The following is a 22,281-nucleotide window of genomic DNA, read 5'->3' on the forward strand; positions in this document are numbered from 1 at the left end:
AAAAGTTATTTATTTAAGAGAGAGGTAGAGAGAAAAAGGCAAAGAGAGTGAGTATGGGCTTGCCAGGGCTTCTTGCCACTGTAAATGAACTCCAGACTCATGTGGCACTGAGGGCATCTGGGTTTATGTGGATACTAGGAAATTGAACCTGGACTGTTAGGCTTTGCAAGCAAGTGCTTTTAACTGTTGAGCCATCTTTCTAGTCCTAGGAGTTTTTTGAAGCTAAAGTGTAATCTTTTTAATTACCTTGCTTGGTAGATAGGGTTAAATGAAATTAAGAAACATACAAAGTTTCACTGTAGAAAATGACTAAAACACTAATTTCAAATTCTGAATTCTTTTCTATGGTGGAAAATTCTCCTTTCCACAATACTGATTTAGAGTTGAAAAGAAGCCTGGGTTCCTCAGTTTACTAAAAGTTAGCCATTCAAAGCCGGATGTGGTGGCACACACCTTTAATCCCAGCAGTTGGGAGGCAGAGGTAGGAGGATTGCCAAGAATTCGAGGCCACCCTGAGGCTACATAGTGAATTCCAGGTCAGCCTGAGCTAGTGTGAGACCACACCTCAAAAAACAAACAAAAACAACAAAAAAGTTAGCTGTTCAGCTGTTTTGCAGGTCACTTTGACTCTCAAATATTCTCTTTCTGTATTTATAAAATGAGGGAAGTATAACTGAGGTTTAACTAAGATAGTATGTTTAAAGTTCTTGTCAGAAATTTGCCACATATTAGGTACTGAAATATTGTGTCCCTCTTATCCCATCTGTAATTGGTACCTTGGCTAAGACTTTAGTGCTAACTTAGTAGCCATCAGACGTCTTCTAAAGCTAATTATTTTGATAACCTCGTGGTCAGATAAACCCAGCAAGTCTTTGTCTTGGTCCTAGTCTTCTAGTCAGTCTCTATGCTGTTATTCTTGTGCTGGTCTGGCTTCCTCTTCCTCTTTCTCTCAACCTTTCTTGTTCCTTCCTCTCAACCTACTGTTTCCTACATTGTTGACCATTTTATTGGTGGTGGTGGTAGACCCTGAGTTCTGAGGAACATATTACTTGCTCTGTATAAAATACAGCTTATTTTCCTACATCTAATTCACCCTAGCAGAGACAGTTGAGGATAGCTGTTGTTTTCTTTTTGCTCAGTGTCCTGACCATTTCTTTGTCTTCTTGTTATCCCACCCCACAATGCACTCTGTAGCACAAGGATTATATCACCTTGTTAGATCTTCTTTATCATTTAGGACCTGATTCACATAGTCTCCTTTCTTACCCCAGTTACTGATCTCATCATCCTGAGTCACTTTCAGTGTTTAGCCTTTTCAACTCAAGTGATCATCAGTTTAGCTAACCTACTTCCTTGTGTCGCCTTATATTACTTAGGGATTGTCCACCTGTGAGATTTAAAATTTTTATTTTATTTATGTGTGTGGCGGGGGGGGGGGGAGGGAGGAAGGGAAGGAGGGAGAGAGAGAGAGAAAAGGCACGCCAGGACCTCTAGCTGCTGCAAATGAACTCCAGATGCATGTGGCATCCTGTGCATCTGGCTTACATGGATACTGGGGAACCAAGCCTGGGTCCTTAGCCTTCATAGGCAAGCACCTTAACCACTAAGCCACCTCTCTAGCCCTTACCTTTGAGATTTTTTAAATGAAGGCTGCAGCATTGTTCAAAACTTCTCCCTTTCAGCTGACCTTTGCTTCTTCCCAATAGGTCTGTTCTTTGACTATAATTTCCATTCCTATCCAATTTAATTCTTTTTGTACTATTCTTTTTTTTTTTTTTTTTCACTCTGTTGCCATTATCTTCTAGAACCATGCTCCATTTTCCTGTTTCTCCTTGGACAAAGTCCTAAACGTCTGTTGAATCAAACTGACTTCTCTTCTTCTATACCAGCTCTACTGAACCCTGTCTGAGAGGGGGGAAAAAAATCACATAATTACATTAATTGTTGCCATCGGGCCTTTATTACATAGTTATTCTTCTGTCCTATTTTCTTTGATGCCGTGAATCAAAAACATCCCCTTTTCAGGCTTCTGACCACCTTAATTTATCTTCTCACTCTTAGCACCTGGCCTGTCTTCTAACTTTAAAAAAAAAAAAAAAGAAAGAACGAAAAAAGACTTGGCTCACTCTTTTGTTAGCAGACTAAATTACTTAAAACTATATACTTATATTTTCCTCTTACCTAATTCTGAGTGCCATCTTTTCATTGCTTTTGACTTCTTTCTCTCTTCCTGTTGTGCATGCATATGTGCACACACACATATCTATTACAGCATAAATATATGTGTATATACATATTGCTGTGTATGTATATTATATACTATGGTAAATCTTATAATTTGCTTACCCTTTATATATAAGCTTCTTGAGTTATATACATTGGATATGTACACTTTCTGACTAAAGTTTTTTTTTTCTTCTGCACCCTCGTGTTGGTCTCTGTCACTTAATAAGCTCCAGTTTCCTTATCTGAAAATGAGAGTAATAGTAGACCTAGTATGTGTTTATAGTACCTCAAAATTCCTGTGTCTTTTAAGATTTTGTAATTTGTGTGAGTTCTGAACAGTGTTTAGCACATTATAGGAATGTTAAATATATTTCATTTATATATATGTTATTTTTACTATTGCTACCTATCTCATATTTCCAAATACTCCTAAGGTAATACTCTTCTTATTTTGCAAATCTGTTTCTTTTAGGAAACTGAGATTAAAAGATTTTCCCTGAGACTGGTGTGGCTGGAAGTATGAAAGGCAGCAGTTGCCCTTTGTTAGCAGTATTTCAAGATCATAATTACTCCCTCTTCCTTAAGACATTTTCCGTTCCTTCAGACTTCAGTGCCCTTCACTGCTGTGGTACCTTACTGGCTACTTAATTACATGTTTTGGGGGGTTAGAATTTCTCTTCCTTTGCCTGTCTGTAGACCAAGGCTCTCTTCTCTACATTCTCTCACTCACTTGGCTGCAATAGCACTTACCCATGATTCAAATTTCTCTGTATATCATGATATCCTTCTAAAGTATTAGCTTTATGTTAGCTAATGATGGCCTCAGTAACTATGCCCGAACAAGTAATCAATACCTTTGGCATTGTCCTCCTCATCATATTTGAGGGTTACCTGTGGAGTAGAGACATTTCAGTTGTTCATTCAGTAGTTATCTTTATCACCCAGATAAAAAAAGAGAGTAAGACATAGTCCCCCCATTTTTTTTGAAGTTGGGTCTAGCTCTAGCCCAGGCTGACCTGGAATTTACTATGTAGTCTCAGTGTGGCTTCAAACTCATGGTGATCCAAAGCTCTGTCTCTCGATTGCTGGGATTAAAGGCGTGTGCTACCATGCCTTGCTGAGACATAGTTCTAGGAGGGAAGGTAAGCAATATACCTTAACTCATGCTATATAAATGCATAAATATTTTAGAAACTCAAAGGTGGAGGGAAAAGTCACTCACTTTTGGGGTAGTTGTATAAAATCTCCAAATGCATTGCTTTAGTAAAGTTCAACACAGACAATTTGAGAATAGAGAATGACGTAGAAAGTGTGGGATGTTGGGATGAGAGCTGTTGTAGAGTGCTAAAAGTGAAGAATCTGTCATTTCTCTAAAACCCTTGAAATGCTACAAACTCCATTTAGGTAATATAGGTATTTTATAGGGTAGATAAATTTTAATTGTTTCTTAGCAGAAAAATAGAATTAGCAATTTATTGAAATGTTCTTTTCAGCATATGCTGCTCACTAGAAGGCAGGGAAATAGGAACTATTCAGTGCTTTGCAAGCATTCATAGTCTACTTAGATGAAAATGATAGCATTGCAATGTAGTAAGTCTAGGTAATGGTAAGTATGGCATGATAGGATATCTGTAGATCCTTATGGGCTGAATTGTGTCCCTTCCTTATTTATTTATTTAGGTTTTTTTTTTTTTTTTTTGAGGTAGGGTATTACTGTAGCCCAGGCTGACCAGTAATTCACTATGTAGTTTTAGGATGGCCTCAAACTTATGACAATCCTCCTAGCCTCTGCCTCCCAAATGCTAGTATTAAAGGCATATTTTCCCACACTTAGCTTCTGTCCCCTGTTTATATATTGAAGTTTTAATCCCCACTATCATAGAATGTAATTCTTTTTGGAAAAAGGGTTTGTAAAGAGGCAATTAAGGTAAAATGAAGTCCTGTGGGTGGACTGTAATCTAATCTAATATGACTGGTGCCTTTATAAGAAGAGATCAGGACATGGTATTTTTATCATGATGAAGAATAAAGTTTTGTCAGATTCATTCCTGTACCTGTTGAGATGATCATATGATTTTTTTTCTTCTTCATTCTTTCATGTGGTATGTAATAGTAACTTTGCTCATCACTATGATAACATACCTGAAAGAAGCAGCTTTTGGGCTGGAAAAATGGCTTGGTGGTTAAGGCACTTGGCTTTGCAGGTTTGATTCCCCAGGACCCACATAAGACAGATACACAAGGTGGTACATTTGGAGTTTATTTGCAGTGGCTGGAGGCTCTCTCTCTCCCCCCCTCTTTCTCTCAAATAAATGAATAAAAATTTAAAAAAATAAAATATTTTTTTAAAAAGAAGCAGCAGCAGCTTCTGGGCAGAAGAATTTATTTTGGTTTGCATTCGAGAGGTTATACTTTATTATTATGGCAAAAGCAGTGGTGAAAGAAAACAGTGGGGGCCAGGAGCAGCTGGAGGCTGGGATAGCAGTAGTATGAAACGGTGATTACATCATGTCAGCAGTCAGAAAGCAAAGGGCTTGAGACAAGCTAGACCTACTAGACCTATAAGACCTGCCCCAGCAACCCACTTTCTTATTTTCTGAAGCTCCCGCAACTTCACATGAGCCTTTGAGGGACATTTTATACTCAAAACATAACAGTGGATTTGCACATATGGAATAATTTTTGTATCTCTGGGATAAATACAGCTTGACCATGGTGAATGATCTTTTTGATATGCTCTCGGATGTTACTTGATACCTTGTTGAGAAAATTTTCATCTATGCTCATTAGGTTTCTGTGTGTGTGTATTCTTTTCTAGTTTGGTATCAAGGTAATGTTGGATTCCTAGCATGGATTTGGAAAAGTTCCTTCTCTTTCAGTTCTTTGGAATAGTTTGAAAATTTACTACTTCTTTAGACATTTGATAGAATTCAAAGATGAAACATTTGGTCCTGGACTTTTTGTCTTTTTGCATGTGTGCACACGTGTGTGTGGGTAGTATATATATATATAGTTTGTGCACTTGCATGTGCAGATGTGTATGCCCATGTGCACATATGGAGGCCAGAGAAGAGCATCAGATGTCTTCTTCTATTGTTTTCCCACTGTTTCTTTGAGAAGAGTCTCTCACCAAACCTGCTGAAGCTACCACTGTTTTCAGGCACACTGGCTGAGCTCCCTACATGACTGCAGTTACGATGTTCCCGGACATGCCCAGCTTTTTATGTGGGATCTAGGGATCAGACTCAGGCAGTCTCGAGCTCTCATACTTACTTAGCTAGTACTCTGATCTGCTGAGCCATCTCCCCAGTTCTTGGACCTTGTTGGGTGACTTTTTTTTTGCCGTTTCAATCTCACTACTTATTCTTGGTCTGTTTAGGTTTTCTGTGTCTTTATGCTTCAAATTTGGTAAGTTGTTTTTGTCTAGAAATCTGTCCATTTCTTCTAAGTTTTCCAGCTTGCTGGCATAATAGTCTTTACTAATTCTTTGTATGTCTGTAGTATAAGTTTCAATGTGTCCTTTTTGTTTTCTAATTTGTTTATTTGATTCCTGTCTCTTTATCTTAGTCTAGCTAAAGGTCTGCTGTTTTTAAAAAATTCTTTCAAAATACCAACTCTTTGTTTCATTACTTTTTGTATTGTTATGTATCCATTTTGTTTATTTCTGCTCTGATCTTTGTTATTCTGATTGGGTTTGGTTTGCTCGTCCTTTTATGTGTCCTTGGGTTGTATCACTTGGTTGTTTATTTGAAATCTCTCAGATCTTATGATGTAGGCATTTGTTAATATGATCGCCCCTTATTACTGCTTTTACTGTAGCTCACAAGCCTGGATATGTTGTGTTTCTATAATCATTTGTTGCAAGTAAAAATTTTAAGTTTCCATTTGGTTTCTTCCATGACCCATTGTTCATTTAGTAGTGTGTTCTTATAAATTTCTATATTCTATGAATTTATATAGTTTCTAAGTTTCTTTTGTTATTAACTTATAGCTTTATTCTATTGTGGTCAGAGAAGACATATGAGGTTATTTTAATTTTTTCACTTTGTTGAGGATTATTTTGTGGCCCAGTATATGGTCTGGTCTAGAAAAAGTTCCATGTGCCAAAGAAAAGAATGTACATTTTGAAAGTGTTGATAAAATATTTTATTTGGGGGCTGGAGAGACAGTTTAAGAGTTAAGGCGCTTTCCCAAGAAGCCTACAGACTCCAGGCCCCACATAAGCCAAATGTGCAAGGTGGCACCTGTGTCTGGAGTTCATTTGCAGTGGCTAGAGGTCCTGGCACACCCATTCTCTCCCTCTTTCTCTGTCTCAAATAAAAATTAAAAACAAAAGAATTTAAAATATATTCTACTGGGTCCATTTGATCTATAATAGCTTAATAATGGTTTTTAAAGTTTTTCTTGGTAGGGTCTCACTCTAGCCCAGGCTGACCTGGAATTCACTATGTAGTCTTAAGGTGGCCTTGAACTCATAGAGGACCTCCTACTTCTGCCTCCCAAGTGCTAGGATTAAAGGTATGCACCACTATGGCCAGCTAATGATTTTTTTGTCTTGTTTTGATTTTATTTTTGGGGACGAGGGGAGGGAAGTATGGACAGTCTACCCATTAGTAAAAGGTTAGAGTTCTCCTACTTACTCTATTGTATTACTGTATTGATTGGATAGATTAGGAAAGTTGTCAGTGCTTGGTGCATATGTTAGACATAGAAGTTTTCTCTTTGGTTTTTTAAATTAATTATTTTTAGAGAGAGAATTGGCGTGTCAGGGCCTCAGCCACTGCAGTTGAGCTTCAGATGCTTGTGCCACCTAGTGTGCATGAGCGACCTTGCGCTTGCATCACCCTTGTGTGTCTGGCTTACATGGGATTTGGAAAGAGATTGAACATGGATCCTTAGGCTTCATAGGCAAGCGCCTTAACCGCTAAGCCATCTTTCCAGCCCTCTCTTTGGTTTTGTTAAAATTTATTTTATTTATTGAGAGGGAGAGAGAGAGAGAGAGAGAGGTGTAGGTAGAGAGAGAGAATGGGCACACCAGGGCCTTCAGCCACTGTAAACGAACTCCAGACACATGTGCCACCTTGTGTATGTGGCTTATATGAGTACTGGGGAGTCAAACCTGGGTCCTTTGGTTGCAGGCAAATGCCTTAATGACTAAGCCATCTCTCCAGCCCTCTCTTTTATTTTGAACAAAAATTATATTTCTGGGCTAGAGAGATGGCTTAGCGGTTAAGCGCTTGCCTGTGAAGCCTAAGGACCCCGGTTCGAGGCTCGGTTCCCCAGGTCCCACGTTAGCCAGATGCACAAGGGGGCGCACACGTCTGGAGTTCGGTTGCAGTGGCTGGAAGCCCTGGCGTGCCCATTCTCTTTCTTTCCCTCTATGTGTCTTTCTCTCTATGTCTGTCACTCTCAAATAAATAAATAAAAAATGAACCAAAAAAAATTTTTTTTTAAATATGTTTAAAAAAATTATATTTCTTCTCACTAAGGGATCTATGCCTGGGTGTTGAGTGTGACATACATACCAAGAGTTAAGATTTGTGCTTTAGAAGACACAAGAAATGAATTTCATTTCACATGTTTTGTATAGATCTGCACTGAGGCTCTGTGTGGGCTTAGGGGACACAGAGAAGGAAACTAAAACTGAATTAGTTTTGAAATTGGTTTGATTGAAAAATTTGGGCTGGAGAGATGGCTTAGTGGTTAAGGCATTTGCCTGCAAAGCCAAAAAACTCAGGTTTGATTCCTCAGGACCCACATAAGCCAGATGCACAAGGGGGCACATGCATCTGGAGTTTATTTGTAATGGCTGAATGCCCTGGTATGCCCATTCTGTCTTTCTCTCTGCCTCTTCCTCTCTCTTTCCTTCTCCCTCTCTCAAATAAGTAAATGAAATATTTAAAAAAAAAGTCTTTGGGTAGTGTGCCATAAAATAATTGCATTGTTTGAAAAAACACCTTTAATCTTTCTGAAATGTCAATTCAGAGAGGCTTTTAAACAATAGCCCTTGCTTTTTTCTCCTTTTAAAGTTCTTTTTAAATTAATAAAAATAATACTGCATAACAGGGGCTTAGTAGCTTGCTGTCCAACCCTGCAGCTAGAACTCTGGTGCACAAATTGGGGTGCTAGCATGGCTTTTACAATCTTAGTACTTTCCACCCACTCCCCAGTCCCAGGAAAAATGGACTTCTTAGTGTACCCAAGGAGTAAACACAACCTTTTGACTGTTTGGTTAGACTCACAGCTTTGATTGATTTTCTCCCAAAAGCTCTGTTTAGATTATGTTACAGAAATTCTTTTAAGTTTCTGGTCCTTTAACAATAGTCTTTCCTATTTTCCAGTGTTTCTAATAGCTATGTACTCACTCAAATTTAAAAATCTTCTGGCATCTCAATGCATGTCTTTTGAATGGCTCTTAATTAGATAGAATTTGCCTTTGTGTCACATAGAATTCCTTAATAAGTTGTGAAAACTATTCAGAAGACTTTGAAAAGCTAAATTATATTCATGATTATGTAGCTCAGCTCCTTTCATCCTCTTAGCACCTTTATGTAATGATGCTGTCAAATTTCAGTGACTTACAGATATTAAAGTACTCAGCTCAATTTTGTTTAATTTTAAGAGATTTTCCTTAACTACTTTTCTCTCAGAAATCAACTTGTGGGTTTTAATTACAATCCTTCCAAGTAAAATACTTTTGAAATTCAGATGTAGTCATCTTGTTCTTTCTGTTCCTATAAATTTTTTTAAAGTTTGTACCTTTTTCTTAGTTATTAGCATACATTCATTTAATTCATGACTACCAATGGTCTCCTCTGTACCTAACACTGTTCCAGGTGTGAGATCTAGTGCTAGATAAAAAAAGACAAGGTTGCTATGGAGGAGACAAATAAATGCGTGTGGAATATATTAAATGGTGCTAATTGCTGTATGAATAATTAAAGAATAATGTAATAGAGAATGTTTGTGACAGCTTTAGAGCAGGGTCAGGGAAAGTTTCTCTGTGGTGTAATATTTAAACTGAGACCCTGAAAGGAGCTAGCCCTCTAAATATTAGGGTGAATATTCCAAGAAATGTAGAGATTCTTGGCCTCCCACAGGGGCTGAGAAAACTCCCATGACTGAAGCAAAGTATATGTTTAGAGCTGAGGGAGATGAGGTAGAAAGGAGGTAGCTGAGGGTCAGATCATGTGAACTATGTGGGGTATAGGAAGGTATTTGGAGCCTTTGAAAGATCTTAAAGGAAAATACTATGATCAAATTTACGTTAATATATAATTAGGACGACTAAAGTGGGCAGTACTGAGGACCTCTAACTCAGACAGAGACAAAAGAAGGTACTTATTGCTAAGTTAAACCAAAGCCCAGTTTTCCTTTTTTTTTTTTTTGAAGAAAATATAGCCTCAGAGATAAGAAAATTGTCCAGACCTATTTCTTTGAGTCCTAGCTCCACCATTAACTGACTTCGTAGCCTCAAATTATAAGACCTCTTTTTGCAGTACTGTATTCATTAAAATGAAGATAATAGTACTTACTTATAGAATAGTTCTGAGCATTGAAAAAGTTACTTCATGTACAATGCTTAGCAGTCTTTGGCATAGTAAAGACTTAATAGATGCTGAGTATTATTCTGTTTTTTAATAAATATTACTGTCTGATAGTCATGTGATTGGTATTACTGGAATTACTAAATTTATTTGATTTTAATGTAAAATTAGAAATAGATCCTTTGTTAAGTTTTTGAGAAACAATTTTTTTCTTGCTTTTATTTATTTTTATTTTATACAAATTATAATAGGCTGTTCACTTTTATCCCCTCACCCCAGCTCCTGTTACCCTGAGGGTCCTCCTCAATGGGGTTATGGTCTTCACTCTGGGGTTATGAAGGTCTCAGTCAGACCCTATGGGATAGCAGGGGACAACGCCTCAGGGTATTCCTATCGACTCTTTGGCTCTTATAATCTTTCTGCCCTCTCTTCTGCAATGTTCCCTGAGCCATGGCAGGCCTGTTGGCAGTCTGATTTAGTGTTAAGTTCTCTGTGACCTCTGGATTTCTGTTTTAATAGGTTTTGATAGATCACAATGTTTGTCACCATAAACCTGGAGCTGGTTGTCAGGCCAGCAGTAAGGGCAGTATTCATGTTGCCACTTTCCCTGAATTATCTTCTGGGCTGTGGTAGAAGTGACACATCTCATGGTGGACAGTCAAATAACTTCTTATCTTATTAATGGATCTTGGTTATCCTCTGTTTTTTCTGCCACCTATCAAATAAAGCAGATTCTTCAAACAAGACTGAGAGCAGCTTGAGTTAAAAAGGGGGGTTGGGCTGGAGAGATGGCATAGTGGTTAAGCACTTGCCTGTGAAGCCTAAGGACCCCGGTTCGAGGCTCGATTCCCCAGGACCCACGTTAGCCAGGTGCACAAGGGGGCACACACGTCTGGAGTTCGGTTGCAGTGGCTGGAGGCCCTGGTGCACCCATCCTCTCTTTCTCTCTCTATCTGCCTCTTTCTCTGTCTGTCACTCTCAAATAAATAAATAAAAAGTAACAAAAAAAATTTTAAAAAAGGGTGTGTGTGAAAATTTGAGAGACCTCCCTCTCTCACTCCCTCCCTCCGTTCATCTGTCCTTTCTTCCTCCCTCCCTCCCTCCTTTCTTTCTTTCTTTTCTGGTGTACAAGCCTACTCTTCTCCAGAGAGCAGTGAATGCTTCTCTCTGAAGTCTGTGAGTTTCCTGACAATGTAATTCTGACTTGGTTTCCAGTAACAGATACGATTCTCTCTTACTGAGTGGGCCTCATGTCCAATCAGAGGACAGTTGGCTACCTGCAGAGGCTATGTGCCACTATTACACAACTGTGTCCTTCTTGACCAGCTGGTTGATTTTTGTAGTCTATAGGTTCTCCTGCTTATTCATGTTGTTGGTGACCATTGTCCTCTGGAAGCTCCAGTAGGGCTCTCCAGCACTATCAGGGCTAGCCAGGAGGAAGCTAGTTTCCCTTTGGGTTCTAGCACGGTATTCTGATGTCCTATGGCCACAGCCTATGGTGTCTTTAGCAATAGAGTCTTAACCTTTTAACTCTGGTAAGTAATCAAGTGTTTTGGCAGTGGCCTATATTGTTTTGAGGACCTCATGGGTCTTCCAGAACAACAGCTCACTGTAGGGGTCAACCCAATTCTGGGCCTGAGAATTTACCAGCCAGAGTCCATGGTTTTAAAGTTGGGCTTTTTCCACCTTCTATCCAAACTGTTCTCCATCTCCCTTATTGGTGGTTGCATCTTGTAGAATGCTAGCTAGGATGAGGGTTTCTATGGAACTGGTTCATGTTGTCTTAACTTATGTGTAATTCTCTCCCAACCTTCCCTACCCCCTACCCTTCTAAACCCCTACCTTCAATGTCTGTCCCTCCCCTAACTTGTCAGGTAATGCTTCTCCTCTTATTTCTTCCCTCTCTCTTGGTCACATTTACTTACCACCATTTGCACTTATCTCTAGCTGGTCCCAGTTAGAAACCACAGATGAGAGAGTACATGTGGTATTTGTTTTTCTGTGCCTGCGTGACCTCACTTAGAATGATTTTTTTTTCTGAACTCCACCCATTTTTTTTTGCAAATTTAATTATTTCATTCTTCCTTACCACTGAATAGAATTGTACTGTTTATATGCACCATATCTTCATTATCCATTCATCACTTGATGGGCATCTGGGCTGATTCCAGTTCCTAGTTATTGTGAATAGAGCAGTAACAAACAGTAAAGAGTAGAGTTTTTAGGGTATGTGCCCAGGAGTGGGATAGCTGAATCAAACAGTAGTTTTATTTACAGCTTTTTCAAGAGGCTGCATACTGATTTCCATAGTGGTTGTACCAGTTTGCACTCCTATCTTGGAAAAATTTTAAGTGGAATAACATCAGTATATAAATGTTTGTTTCAACTATAACTTAAACTGAGAGACTGGGGAGATGGCTTAGTGAATAAAATACTTGCTGAGCAAGCATAAGAACCAGAGTTTGTATCCCCAGCACCCATGTAAATGTAGGTTTGTGTGGTAGCCTGCCTGAAATCCCTGTGCTTGGGAAGTGGAGACAAGCTCCCCTGACAAGCTGGCCAGCTAGAGTAGCTGAATCAGGAAGCTTTGGGTTCAAGTGAGACCTTGCCTCAGTAAATAAAAAAAAAAATGGAGAGCAATGAGGAAGGTTCCTGATGTCAACTGCTGGCCTCCACATCCACATGCATACAAACACACATGCACATACCACATACACATGCAAAAAAAGAAACATTTATGATATAGATATACAGATCAGGTATTCCTGATGCATACTTAGCATCTAAACTTAGGTTCACTATGCATATAAACACATACTAGACTTTGAAGACTTATTATAAAAAGAATTTTTTTTTTCTTTTTTCAGTTTTCCAAGGTAGAGTCTCATACTAGCTCAGGCTGACTTGGAATTCACTATGTAGTCTCAGGGTGGCCTCAAACTCTTGTCAATCCTTCTGCCTCTGCCTCTGCCTCTGCCTCTGCCTCCCAAGTGCTGGGATTAAAGGCATGCACCACCATGCCCAGAAAGAATATTTTAATTAATAATTTTTACAGATTACTTGTTGACCTGACATTTTGGCATGTTAAGTTAAATAAATGATTACTTTTGGGGGGGAAGGGTTTCAAGGTAGGGTCTTAACATAGCCCAGACTGGCCTAGAATTCACTATGTAGTCTCAGGGTGGTTTCAAATTCACAGTGATCCTCCTACTTCTGCCTTACAAGTGGGGCGATTATAGGTGATGCCACCATGCCTTACATTTTAAAAATTATTTTCATCTATTTATTTTTGTTTGATTTTTAAAATGTAACGACTAGGGCTGGAGGGATGGCTTAACAGTTAAGGCATTTGCCTGCAAAGCCAAAGGACCCAGATTCAATTCCTCAGGACCCACATTAGCCAGATGCATAAGGGAGCACACATGTCTGGAGTTTGTTTGAAGTGGTTGGAGGTCCTGGCACACCATTCATTCTTTCCAAATAAATAAATAAAATGAAATGAAACTGCTAGATGGACTGGAGAGATGGCTTAGAAGTTAAGGCACTTGCCTGCAAAGCCTAAGGACCCAGGTTCAATTCCACATTACCGATGTAAGCCAGATGCACAAGGTGGCACATGTATCTGGAGTTTGATTGCAGTGGCTAGAAGCCCTGGCATCCCTACTCCCTCTCTCCCTTCTTCTCTCTCTTCCTCTCCCTCTCTCCCCCCTCTCAAATATAAATAAATAAATAAAATATAAAATGTATTTTAGAAAATGTAACTATGAGAAACTTAAAATTACACAGGTGGCTTGCATTTATTTCTGCTAACGTCTACACCCTTTGCCCATTTTTAAATTTTTATTGACAGCTTCCATAAGTATAGACTATTTCATGATCATAATCCTTTCCCATCACTCTCCTTTTCCTCCTCCCAATTCTTCTCTCCATTGAATCCCTTCTTTCCAACTTGTTTGTCTTCTGTATTTTTAAACTATAGTTATTATTTATTTGAGAGAGGGCAGGGGAGAGAGAGAGAGAGAGAGGGAGGGAGAATGGGTGCACCAGGCCTCCAGCAACTGCAAACAAACTCCAGACACATGTACCGCCTTGTGCATCTGGCTTATATGGATTCTGGGGAATTGAACTGTGGTCCTTTGGCTTTGCAGGCAAGTGCCTTAATCACTAAGCCATCTCTCCAGCCCCCTCTCTTCTATTTTTGATGTCATCATTTTTTTCCTTCTGTTATGCATCTCTTTTGTAGCATCAACCACTGTGGGTCATGAATATCATTGCCACTGTGTGTCTAGAAGATAGAATTGTAAGCACTCCTTCCCTTCCTTTGGCTCTTACATTATTTCTATCACCTCTTCACTAATGGTCCCTGAGTCTTGGAGGGTGTGATAGAGATGTCTCACTTAGTGCTAAACACTCCACTATCACTTCTCAGCACCATGGCACATTTTGAGTCACTTGAGTGGTCACTGCCATCTGAAAACAGAAGCTTCTCTAATAAAAGATGAGTAACATTAATATATGTACATAAATATAGGTATCTAGAGCTTGCAGTTTGGTGGGCATAATACATCCATTTAGCTAGACAAGAATAGTACCCCCTCCCAAAACATAGGCTTTTCATTAGGTCTTAAGTACCAGCAGGAATTTTAACTTTTTAAAAATTATTTTATTTAGCCGGGTGGGATATATAGATATATATGTGTATATGTATATATATATACATACATATATGTATACATACATACATATATATATATATGTATACATATATATACATATACATATATATATGTTATTTTTTTACTTATGTGAGGGGGGGAAGGGAGTTAGAGGTAGAGAATGGGAATACCTGGGCCTCTAGCCACTGTAAATGAACTCCAGATGCATGTGCCACCTTGTGCATCTGGTATATGTGGGTACTGGGGAATCAAAACCTGGATCCTTAGGCTTCATAGACAAGTGCCTTAACTGCTAAGCCATCTCTCTAGCCCCTCATCATAGCAAACTTTTTGTTGTTGTTTTTTGAGGCAGGGTCTTGCTCTAGCTCAGGCTGACCTGGAATTCACTCTGTAGTCTCAGGGTAGCCTTGAACTCTTGATGATCCTCCCACCTCTGCCTCCCGAGTGCTGGAATTCAAGGTGTGTGCCACCACGCCCAGTTCAGCAAGCTTATGTAAAAATTTTTTTCACTTTTTTGCAGTCCAGTTTAGCTATTTTTTCCTTCGTTGCCTGTACTTTCATATTAAGTTTGCATTAAGTTCATGTTAAGAACCACTGGCAGGTCCAGTGTAATCAATAATTTTTCTTGTGTGGTGGTATAAATGGATATCCTCCAATCAATTCAGGAGTATATTAAAGCTTGTAACTTAGGTCTGCAGCTGCTTGGCTGGAGGAGGTGTCACTGTGGGTGGATCCTGGGGTTCAGATCTAAGGTATGCTTGAAGAATTCTAGTCTAAAGATGTATAAAATGTTTGAGCTTGCTTGGAGTTCCTGGAGTGTGCTTGTTTATGGTGGCAGTTGCTTTTCTCTCTGCATGAATTGGCTTTTATAAGGGGGCCAACTTCTTCTGCCATTATGGAACTTCCCCTAGAACTGTTAAGCTTCAATAAATTCTTCCCTCCCATAACTTGTGCCTGGTTGAAAGTTCATCCTGGCAGCTGACACTGTCTACTACACCTTGTATCCTCAACTCAAAATGTTATTTTCATTTTCTTTTGTAATTTTTTTATGAAAGAGACGGCACACCATGGCCTCCAGCCACTGCAATTGACACATGTGCCATCTTGTGCACATGTATGACCTTGTACACTTGTATTACCTGTGCATCTGGCTTATGTAGGATCTGGAAAGTTGAACATGGGTCCTTTTAGGCTTTGCGGCAAACACATTAACCACTAAGCTATCTTTGTAGCCCATAATTTTAGTTTTTATGTTTATTTAGTTATTTGATGATTGTTGAGGAAAAATTTTGTGTGTGGTTTAAAGTATAGATTGAATTTCATTCTTTAACATATGAATATCTGATTTTTCTAACATTATCTGTTGAAAAGAATGTCTTTTTTTCCATTAAATGGTTCTGGCACCTTTGTCAAAAATAGTTGAGTAGGGACTGGAGATATGGCTTAGTGGTAAATGCACTTGCCTGAGAAGCCTAAGGACCCATTTTTGACTCTCCAGATCCCACGTAAGCCAGATGCACAAAGGTGAGGCAAGCACACTAGTTGGCACAAGGGTATGGAGTTCGATTGCAGTGGCTGAGGCCCTGCCATGCCAGCTCTCACTCTCTCTCTCTCTCGTTCTCTCTAAAAAATAAATTAAAAAAATTTAAAAATAGTTGATTAGGGCTCGAGGGATGGCTTAGCAGTTAAACTGCTTGCCTGTGGAGCATAAGGACATGGGGTTGACTCTTCAGAACCCACATAAGCCAGATATGCACAAGGTGGTGCATGTGTCTGGAGTTCATTTGTAAAGGCTAAGGTCCTGACACACCAATTCTTCCTCTCTCTCTCTCTCTCTGTGTCTCATAAATAAAAACTAAAAAAAAAAATCTTTTTATCCTACATTTGGGGTCTTGTATCTGGGCTCTCTAATATATGGATCTAAATGTTTGACTTTATGCCAGGACTTACACTGTTTTGATGACTGTAGCTTTGTAGTAATTTTTAGAATCAGAAAGTAAATTTTATAGCTTTGTTAAGATTATTTGGAATCCTTTAAGTTTCTACATGGAATTCATAACCATTTTCCCTATCTGTACAAGAAGAGAAAAAAGATCTTTAGAATTTTGATAGAGATTGCATTGAATCTATAGATTACTTTGGGCAGTATTATAAGCTTAATAATATTCACTAATTTATGAACACAGGTTGTCTTTCTATTTATTGTCTTTACTATTTGCAGGATTGTTTGATAGTTTCATCATATAAATCTTTCACTTCATTGATTATATTAACTGCTATGTGTTTTTATTATTTGATAGAATTTTAAATGGATTTTTTTCAATTTTCTTTTAATGTTGCCCATCATTTGTATCCTGCAACTCTGCTGAATTTGGTAGCCCTAACATCTTTTCTTTGTGTGTGTGGAATCATTAGTTTTTCTATATGTATTAGTTACAAAGGTCATTTTCCATTTAAATATGAATGTCTTTATAATTACTTTCTTTGGCCACATTCAGTTTCTCATATTGTAAAGATATATTTTTTTCAAGGTAGAGTCTCAGTCTAGCTCATGCTAACCTGGAATTCACTGTGTAGTCTCAGACTGGTCTCAAACTCACAGTGATCCTCCTACCTTGGCCTCCTGAGGGCCTCTGCAAAAAACTCCAGACATCAGTGCCACTTTGTGCATCTGACTTTATGCAGGTACTGGACTTTATGTGGGTATTGGGGAATCAAACTCGGGTGGTTAGGCTTTACAGGCAAGCGCCTTAACCATGGAGCCATCTCTTCAACCCAGTAAAGATATTTTGTATCACATCTGTACTGATGTAATATATCACCTTTTCTTCTTGTTACTATTCCCTAACAGTACAACACCACTATTTATATAGCATTATATTGTTACCTACAGGACCTATAGGCATTATAGTGATCTAGGGATATTTTAAAGTTTATGGCAGTTGTATATAGAGTTTATGTAAATATTTTGCCTCTTAGTTGTGTGTATGTGTGTGTGTATTGTGGTACACATTTGTGTATGCATGTGCACATGTGTGTTTGAGTGTGGAAGCCAGTATGGAGGCCAGAGGTCAACAATGGGTTTCTTCAATTGCTCTCCACCTTGTTTTTTGTTTTAAATCTATAATAATGTGTTTTATTTATTGGAATTGAAATGGTAGGTTTTCTTATCTTAGAGGATAAATATATAAAATATTATAAAACAAGCAATTTGGGAGAAAGTAATTAAATATATGATATTTTATTCCTGTTAATTATGGACATTTTGAATAAATTATATGTTGGTCATATTTCCATCAGGTTATAAATTTATGTCCTGTCTCCTTTGCCCCCATTCCGCCGAGGGTTCTCTTCAGTGGGCTTATTGGTATTTACTGTGGGTCATGAATGTATTGCTCAGTCCCTGACGAGAAGGACAGCACTTCATTATACTCCTTACCACCCTATGGCTCTTAGGTTCTTTGTGCTCCCTCTTCCATAATATTTCCTGAGCCTTGGTAGGTATGTTATAAGTCTACTTTCATGTTGAGCTCTTTGCAACCTCTAGGTTTCTGCTTTGATAAGTTTTGAGGTTTTTTTTGATGTCTGTTGCCATCTCCCTGGAGCTGGTTGTCAGGATAGCAGTGAGAACAGTACTCATGTTTAAATTGACACTTCCTTTGTAAATGTATTGTGGTCCTAGCAGATGTGACTAAGATGGCTTGTCTCATGCTAGGGCTATTCTTTTTTGTGGTATTGATGGAGATTGGTTCTCTCTGGTTTTTGCTGCCATCTGTAAAAAAAAAAAAAGAATTATGTGTGTATGTGTATGTGTGTTTGTATATGAATATGCATATGTATATGATGTATATGTATATTTTCTCCAACTAAGAGTGAGAACAGCGTGGATTAAAGGGGACAAGCATGGTTATTAAAAAGACTTGATGGGCGTAGCTACTCTTCTTAGCCAAAGATCAGTGGCAGCTTCTCTCTGGAGCCTATGTCCTTCCTATCCATAGGATTCTGACTTGGTTCTCAGTATCAGATATGAGTTCTTTCCCATTGAGGCAGCCTCAAATCCAAATCAGAGAGCTGTTGATTGCCTGCGTATGCTGTGTGCATAGGCTGTGTGTCAGTATTGCATAGGTGTGTACATCGTGCCTAGCTGATTGATTTCATTGTTTGCAGGATACCCTGTTTGTTCATTTTGTTGGTGGCCATTATCCCCCAGCAGGGAGCTGAGTTCCTTCTAAGTTCTACCATGATCTCTCCATGTCTTGTGTTTGCACCTGTGATGTCATCAGCATAGGGTCTTACCATTTACCTCTGACAGGTAACCAAGTCTCAACCTTGTTTATTGAGACAAGGTCTGTCACTTATCAGAGCTCACTGATTTGGCTAGTGTAGCTAGCCAGTTTGCAGGGATCTTCCTGCCTCTGTTTCCTGAACATTTCTATGGCTTCTGTGAATCTAAATTCAGATTCTCTTGCTTATGTGAATGCTTATGATGGTTTTGCAAACCAAGCCATCTCCTCAACTTCTACTATGCCATTTTATTATTTTGACAAATTCATCATGTATATAATGTATTTTGACTATATTCACTGCCATCATCCTCCCTTATCGTCCCCTTCCACTAAACTTCCCAACTAATCTTCTTTCTACTTTATGTCTGTTTGGGGTAGACCCATTGAGTTAAATTAGGGTTGCTTGCATGAGCATGGTTGGAAGTTATTTATTGGAATATAGGAATTTACCCATATTCAGTGGCTACACCAGTGAAGAACATGCCTCCTAATCCCTCAGCAACCATTAACTGCCAATAGCTGCCCTGGAAGGAATGGGGTCTTGTGTAGGAAACCACAGTTATACATTTATGAGTATAACAGCTATCTTGTGTCCAAAAGACAGCCTTTCAAAGCACTCTTCCTCATCCTCTAGTTCCCAGTATTTTGATTTTTTGAGGGAGGTTCTTGCTTTAGGCCAGGATGCTCTGGAACTCTCTCTACAGCCCCAGACTTGCCTTGAAATCACAGTGATCCTCCTACCTCTGCCTCCCGAGTACTGGGACAGTTGCTGGTATTCTTTCTGTCGGTCTTCCACAATGTTTCCTAAGCCTTGAAGTGGGTAGTATAGATGTCCCATTTAGGGCTAAGCACACAATAGTCACTTATTCATAGTACTTGCACCTATTTCTCTCTGCATTAGCCTACTCACTGCAAAAAAAAAAAAAAAAAAGTATTGTGGTCAAATCTAAAAGCAAATCTATAGGCATAAACATTAATATTTAGAAAATGATTTGACAGCCTGTCCATTTATGTTATCCCTTTTATATAAATTACTTCAAGACTCATAATATCTACCTTGGCATTCATGGGGATCCTTGAACCAGTCTCTCAAGGAGACTAAGGAATGACTATTCTTTTTTCTTTTTCTTTCTTTCCACGTGTGTATATGGTATGCATGTTTGTGTGTGGGTGCACATATGTGTATGAGTTTACTTGCATGTATGTGTACATGTTTGTAGAGGCTAGAGGTAAATATAAGGTATTTTCCTCAATTGTTATCCGCTTTATTTTTGAGATAAGGTCTCTTTCTGAACCTGTAATCTACCAATTCAGGTAGATTAGCTAGCCAGCAAGCCTTAGGAGTTATCCTGTCTCTGCCTCCCCAGATCTGGGATATGAACATGTACCATTATGTCTGGCTTCTCCATGGGTTCTGAGTATCCTCACAAGTTCTCATACTTACACAGCAAGCACTTTAACCACTGAGCCGTCTTCCCAGCCTCTATACTGTTCTTAATAGAAGTGGTTAAAATAGACCTCCTTATTTTTTCTCCCTGATTTTAGGGAAAAGCTTTCAGTCTTTCCCATTGAATTTACTGTATTCAATATATGAGCCAGGTGTGGTGGTCCATGAGTTTTTCATATATGACTTTTATTATGTTAAGAATGTTCTTACAGGGCTGGAGAGATGGCTTAACAGTTAAGCGCTTGCCTGTGAAGCCTAAGGATCCCGGTTCGAGGCTCAATTCCCCAGGACCCACATTAGCCAGATGCACAAGGGGTGTCTGGAGTTTGTTTCCAGTGGCTGGAGGCCCTGGCGTGCTCATTTTTTCTATCTGCCTTTTTCTTTCTCTGTCACTTTCAAATAAATAAAAATAAACGAAAAAAATAATTTTCTTAGAGGTCAGGCATGGTGATGCGCATCTTTAATCCCAGCATTCAGGAGGCCAAGATAAGAGAATTGATGTGAGTTCTAGGTCGGCCTGAGCTAGAGGGAAACCCTACTTCAAAAAATAAAATTAAAATTAAAAAAATAAAAGAATGTTACTAGCTTATGGTATGTTTCTTCATGGAAGAATGTTAATTTTTATCAAATGTTTTCTTAACATCAATTGAGATTAACATGTAATTACTTCTTTAGTTTTTTTTTGGTTGTTTGTTTGTTTTGTTTTTTGAGGTAGGGTCTCACTCTAGCTTAGACTGACCTGGAATTCACAGTGTAGTTTCAGGGTGGCCTTGAACTCATGGCAGTACTCCTACCTGTGCCTCCCAAGTGCTGGGATTAAAGGTGTGTACTCCCACACCTGACTGTGTAATTACTGTTTTGTTTCTGTCATTTTACTGTGTTCTAATAAGGTATATATTGTACTGTTTTATTTTCACATATTGAGCTATCCTTGCATTCTGGAAATAAATCGCATTTGATACTTGCCTATAACAATCCTCTTGTATGTTGCTGAATTTGGTTTGCGTTTGTTGAGGATTTTTGCATTAGTAGTTATTTGGGTTCTTGCCTGTTTTTAAAATGCTGGCCCACAGCAATGCTCATTAATTTCTGTACTGCCTATGACTACTTTCATACTACAACCAAAGATTTAAAGTTTGACCTGGCCCAACAAATTGAAAATATTTACTCTCTAACATTTTGTAGGAGTGGTATTCCAAGCTCTGAACTTCCAAGCACTCTTCTGGTACACATTTGGATTTCTTTTTATTTATTTATTTATTTATTTATTTGAGAGTGACAGACACAGATAGAAAGACAGATAGGGGGAGAGAGAGAATGGGCGCGCCAGGGCTTCCAGCCTCTGCAAACGAACTCCAGACGCGTGCACCTCCTTGTGCATCTGGCTAACGTGGGACCTGGGGAACCGAGCCTCGAACCGGGGTCCTTAGGCTTCACAGGCAAGCGCTTAACCGCTAAGCCATCTCTCCAGCCCTCATTTGGATTTCTTGTAGATGCATCTTTAAGCTGAATGGTCCTGGTTATGTGCCATTGCATATTTTAGGCTGCTTGGCAGTTATATTTTTACAGTAAATAGCTTAGCATCTTAGTTTATCCATAATAGTTTAATGCCAATAGATCTACCCATAATAGAGTTTTTTTTTTTTTAATAGAATCAGTGCTTGGAGGCCATAATGTTGAGAGCAAAATTCTGGAAACTTAACCAAATTGTTGCCCTTGGGAAGGTCTGTCTGTATCTCCAACCTGATGACTTCTTATTGAAAACTTAACGTCTCCATATGTCTCTTGATTTACAATAGTTCACATTTATATCTTCTAGATGTCTCCATCATGCAAGGAAGAATGATTTCTTATTTGGTGTAGCTGATGATACTTTGCAAAATCATATTCTTCAAAAGGTCAGAGCCTGTATGTATACCTAGTAGAAATACAGAATTATCCTCTGTTTGGCTATGTATGATTGTGTATGTCATGAAAAAGTAATTAAAGTGAATAGAAATTCACCCTTTATTGCCAACTTAATCCTTTTTGTCAATGATACAGCTTTTTAAAACTTAAAAACTACTTTCCATATAATTATCTCAAATACTTGTTACAAT

The 22,281-nt window shown here is 38.7% G+C and overlaps 1 protein-coding gene across 7 annotated transcripts in view; it reads left to right on the plus strand.

Annotated features, from left to right (window-relative positions):
- Window positions 1–22,281, plus strand: part of Scmh1 (Scm polycomb group protein homolog 1) — a 224,630-nt gene that overhangs the window by 7,306 nt on the left and 195,043 nt on the right. For 4 of the 7 annotated variants that reach the window (XM_045149870.1, XM_045149869.1, XM_045149865.1 and 1 more), the window contains exon 2: window positions 22,002–22,080. The exons of 2 other annotated variants lie outside the window; for them this stretch is intronic. The gene's annotated coding sequence lies outside the window, so the exon portion shown is untranslated. Of the gene's footprint in view, window positions 1–22,001; window positions 22,091–22,281 lie in introns of all 7 variants that reach the window. One more of the 7 variants, XM_045149867.1, reaches the window with a different exon arrangement.

Source organism: Jaculus jaculus, chromosome 5 (genome assembly GCF_020740685.1).
Source record: "Jaculus jaculus isolate mJacJac1 chromosome 5, mJacJac1.mat.Y.cur, whole genome shotgun sequence".
Taxonomy (NCBI): domain Eukaryota; kingdom Metazoa; phylum Chordata; class Mammalia; order Rodentia; family Dipodidae; genus Jaculus; species Jaculus jaculus.